The sequence below is a fragment of the Adiantum capillus-veneris genome, chromosome 3 (genome assembly GCF_014529385.1).
Source record: "Adiantum capillus-veneris isolate H3 chromosome 3, ASM1452938v2, whole genome shotgun sequence".
Classification (NCBI taxonomy): Eukaryota; Viridiplantae; Streptophyta; class Polypodiopsida; order Polypodiales; family Pteridaceae; genus Adiantum; species Adiantum capillus-veneris.
Window position 1 is genome coordinate 58,754,411 of NC_140933.1, and position 5,643 is coordinate 58,760,053.

Consider the following 5,643-nt stretch of genomic DNA (forward strand, 5'->3'; position numbering starts at 1 on the left):
GCCCCCAGATCTCCGCGTCATAATTCCCCCGCTCGCGGCTGTTACAAAGGAGCCCAAGCCACTCAGACTCACTTTTAAAAAAAAGGCACTAATATGTACATATTGAAAAAAAAACCCATGTTCTCAAATTCGGTACTACAAGTGACCTCCACCACTTACAAACTTAGGTAGTAACATGAAGTTGCTAGCCCCCAAAAATCAAGTAGCTAGTGTCCCACCTTAGCATGCATATACCCGTATACCAATTATCTAAGATGAACTTGGAGAAATTGTAATAGGTTCAGCACTTGTCCATCCTAGGAGCAACGTCCACACATGTTTTCTAAGGCTTTAGCTTGAATGGTTTTTTTTTGCCATTTGGATAGCCTATGATATTTTGTCAATGAGGGATTTTGTTTGAAGGTTCACCACTTGTCCAAGCTATCTCTATTGGAACATGAAAAGAAGAAAATCTCCACCACTTGTCCAATCTAGCTGTATTGGAGCTATCATAGAAGATAAGCTCCACCACGTACTCCATCCATGCTTCTTTGAAACATAGAGAGAAGAAAGATTCACCACTTGGCAAGGCTTCGGCCAATTGAGACTGAGACAAAAGAAATTTTTACCATTTTCCCAAACTGGGATCTATTAAAACATGAAGAACATTGAGTTTTTGGTCTGAAGGTCCACCACTCGTCCAAGCTATACACTCAATAAATAGTAGACAATCCAATCTTGTAGTCCACAATGTGTGTAGCCTTAGGAAAACAATGTATACCACTTCTCTAAGATGGGCGTGGGAAAATGATAATAGGTCCACCGCTTGTCCATCCTAGGTGCCTGGTCCACATCCAACCTCTAAGGCTATATCTTGAATTGTGTTTTCTCACCATTTGGATAACTCATGATATGTTGTCAGAAGGGGTTTTGTTTGAACGTTGACAAAGGCTGGCCGCTCGGCAGCAGTTCCGCCGTGAATCACGCTAATCCTTACTACCTAAGACCTCCTACACGTGCTGGTCGTCTTGTTCTCCTACGCGTGCTGGTCGTCAAGTTCTCCTATGTGCTGAGTAGCCTAGTCCTCCTACGCTCTGCACCCACCAAGTCATCCTACATGTTGCTGCCCCAGGCCCAAAACTTCCTACGCCCTCAGCACACAACACTCTCTCTCTAGTAGCCCGAGTCGGCCCCACACCCATGTGCACCCCACCCCTCTTTTGACAACGCACACACACACCGCAGCTCCCGCTGAGTCTCGCCTTGGCTCACAAAAAGACACACGCCCCTGATCCCCCTACTCTCGTTGCAGGTTCGCCTGCCATAAACCCACACACACACACATAACTTCTCTCTCTTTCTCTATCTCGACCCCACACACACCACACATCTCTCTCTCTCTCTCTCTCTCTCTCTCTCTCTCTCTCTCTCTCTCTCTCTCTCTCTCTCTCTCTCTCTCTCTCTCTCTCTCTCTCGCTCTCTCTCTCTCTCTCTCTCTCTCTCTCTCTCTCTCTCTCTCTCTCTCTCTCTCTCTCTCTCTCTCTCTTTCTCTCTCACTTTCCCTTGCCCGCCTGTAGTGCATTTCCATGGTCCCGCCTTGCCTGCAGTCGGCGCATCTTGCTTGGCGTACGCGCTGGCTCACCAACACATACACACACCGTAGCTTTTGTTGAGCTGCTGAGTCTTGAGTCCCGACTCCTCGCAGCCTTGTTTAATGCTGGCATGCACCCCACTTCACATGCCCGCCTTAACTCGCTAGCAGCCTGGTTCAGCGTGGCATCTGAGTCGTCCCTACATTGGTGCACACACACAACCTTGCCCTATCAATACTCTAGTCCCGCCTTGGCTGCCGACGCTGACCCCACCTGCCTACCGACGCCGTGATATTCTGCTCGTACAATCCAACAATTCACCACAGATGGGTTGATGCCATAAGGATTTGTAGAGACAAGAAGAGGAAAAAAGTTTAAAAATAAAAATCCTTTTTAAAAGATTTTTTAATTTTTTCTCTTATCAAGAGAGGATTCCCACCTCCCTCATTCTTGCCCTATGGACTGCAGTTTTTGACGAATTTTGAGTGCACTTTTAGAACCAACTGTTAACATTGATTATTGGAAAAAATAATTTTGTAAAATCTCTCCTTTCTTTTTTGTAATGTATGTTCAATAATGCTAAAATTCTCAACGATTTTGGGTGAAGGCCATGGAATGAAGCTACATTTTCTGGTTCGTGAATGATCATGGTATCTTTTGATGCTTACCTTGACTGCCAGATGTTATCATGCAATAGTGGATGAGCTTCATTGGGTATTTATTACCGCGAGAGCTAAATAGTCCTTTCCATCATTTGATATAAATGTCGTATTTGTTAGTTAAAGAGCATGAATGCGGGCTTTGATTGTGTATGCATCCATTGAAGAATTTGCATAAAAAATTGAGGTATGATTGAGCATGATTTTATTGCATTGCCAAAGTAAAACTTTGTCTGTAGTAAAAGATTTCTTGCTAAGAGACTATCCATAAATGAAAAGAAACCCACTAATACACCATTGGAGAGAATAATACCCTTCTGATAATTTCCTTTTATGATACTACTTTCTACCACTCTCCCATGTTGGCCATCCGATTCTAAGCCCTCCATTTGGCAAGGTTGAAACTCCTCACAGCGGGTCCGGGGAGGCACACACATTCACATTTCGGGCACCGCGGGGAAGCACAAGAGCAAGAGAAAGAGAAGGGGGGAAGAGGAAATGATAGCAAGACTAGGCAATAGTGGTTTGATTGCAGTTCAAAAGGCACATACAAAGCTTTCATTTCCATCACAATGGCCATTGTCATGAAAAGATACAAAGGGGGTTGACAAGCACACTCCTCTGTCAAAAAACTCCACTTTATAGGCTTCAACTGCCACCAAAAAAGCCCCTCAATTGATTTAAAAATGACTTTTTATATAGGGGTTCTTCAACTTTGGAAATTTCTCTTTAATTGTCCACTTGGCCTCTCAATTTGGCATCTTTTAGGAGGCCTCTACTCTTCTTTCATCTGCTCCCTTTTCTACACTTGAGTAGGGGGGTGCTAGCTTGAGAGATGGGTACCTCGCTAGTGCCCCTTGGACTTTTTTGAATTTATTATCCACTTTTATTTTATTTTTCCAAACCTTACCCCCTTTCACCTTTGAATTTGCCGATCTAGCCTTTGACCATCCTTGACTGCCTTCTTAAAATGCCCCTTTGGAGATCTAGGATTTTCTCCCTCTCTCTTACCTTAGAGCTTTGATCAGCTCTCAATTGGGTCCACTTGAACCGCCCTCTCATGGGCCTTTGATTTACCTTTTTGGAATTCCAACTTGCAACTCCTAGATTTGCTCCCACTCTCTTGGCTCATTCCTCCTCTATCTCATACGCTCTCAAGCTCAGGCAGGCACTAGCAAGGTCACTAGTGCCCTCGCCCTTACCCTTCAAAAACTTGGCCTCTAGCGGGCCCGTGGGATCAATCCCCTTTGGGGGTTCCATGCCAACGCATCGTGAGGACTGCCATCTAGCATTACCGCAATGCCCCCGTCCACCCGTCGCCAGCCGTCGTCCACTACAAAAGCCCATTGGGCCACCGCGCGTAGTACCACGTACTCACGCCATAGCCAGTCAGAGAGACTCTCTCTCTCTCTCTCTCTCTCTCTCTCTCTCTCTCTCTCTCTCTCTCTTGCAATACCCCATATGGGACACGACCCAGGCTACATACCAAAAAACTTTGTCCAAAGTCTGCATGTGGGACAAAATCCCGTCACATGGCATCCCTACCTTATTTCTCCCCTTCGGTGATCCAAATTTTTAGAAAACCCCATTGATACACATAAAGAGATCCTTCTTGGTTCCCTAACTTGAGACCTCTACAAACATCTGCTCTGGTATTTGATCTTTAAGCCGTAAAGCCCAACCAGAACTCCATTGTGCCAACTCCAAAACACTTGATCCTTGGTGCATTTCCATTCCTCCATAGCTTCAAACCGAGAGCCCATACTTGGTGAAAAACCTTATGCACCCGCTTTCCTGCAATCGCTCCGCGACTTTAGACTTTAATATATCACTGCTCCAAGCTTTGATTAAGGTGTTGTCAGTACCTATTGACTTTACTTGATGCATACCACCCGCTAGAACCCCGCCAAGGCCCAAAAGATGTCATCTGGCACCTCCCCCAATGCGGTCAACCCGATCCATAACTAGCCCCTGGCAAATCTTTTGATGGCCAATAACTTGCCCTCTAGAGCTCCGATTGAAGATCTAGAAAAATGCCGTGCTCCATAAATTGAGATATTCACGTGTACCATTTTCTTTGGTTACCTGTCCCCAACTTCCCTATTCGTCACGGTTCTGCAACACGTTCCAACTTTGAACTACAATATCTTTCACATCGGGGTTCCGTTTGGACGAGTCATATAGACCAGCTTCTAGAGCACGTAGAACACTACATTCTAGGACACAAACATATCACTTGGACATTTAAACCCTTGACCCCAATTGGTCCATTTTGGAGCCTTCATGGCCTAAAAAACACACCAGGTATACATTTCCACTGCCACTTGCCTACCTAGGCCCTTCATACCTGCTCAAACCCTTTGCCATGAACATATGCACACCTCTAGCACTGCTTAGCACCATTGCTAGCCTCAACCAACTTTGTTTGCACCATCATTGCCCAGTCCACTTGTCGAACATTTGTTTGACCAAAAGCATATTCACAAAAATTTAAAAATTGGCACACCACAACCCTATGTACATGATATGTACAAAAGCTTCGTCTTCTTTGCACACTACATACTTTAGGTTGGTTTCCCACCCCCCTTGGCTACAATCTGCTATACCTCAGGCACTAGATCTCTTTCAAAATACAACTTGAGCCACACATCGTTCACCGTGTGCCTTTTCCTTACCAGCTCGATAGGTCCATTGCTCGCATCCAAAAACATCCAAAAACATACCTGCACCATTGCTCGCATCAAAGAGTCCTGACATACCTGACCCACTCTCCCATCCATGTAAAGTGCGATCTTCATCTAGCAGATCTTGTACCTGCTTAATGGCCCATTGTATAGCCTCTTTTATCACCATCCCCTTCAGCCACCGCTCACAAAGCTCCTTGGAAAGATTGGACATCTCCTTAGAATCCGCGTCACCTCTCATAGGGTGCACTGACTGCACATGAAGCACCTCTACCTTTGGCTTCATATCGTCCTCCTCACCTGCCATGCACTCAATTCCAGCATCATCAATATCCTCCTCGTCTACCGGCCCTTCAAGGTCGATTAGCACCACCTGCTTTCCGGTTTCCATCACCTGCTCTCTTGTTGCATCATGCTTGTGGGACGGGTGTCTAACCTCACTCCTATCTTATTGCAGACATAGCGAGAATCATGAATAAATTGTCAATCCATGGGACGAAGCTGACTCAACTAGTGCATAGAGGCTCAATCTTTTGAAAAAAAACAAACTACTCGCATCTAGCTCAAGCTACACTCAAATGACTGAAATCACCAAAAGCTAATCGCTCATCGGCAAACAAGTCACATCCGTTACAGCATCAAATGACATCCAAACGTAACGAAACTTCTAGGACATATTTATAAGACCTAAGCATTCATGCTTATGGTCTCAAATACCACTTTAGGTCA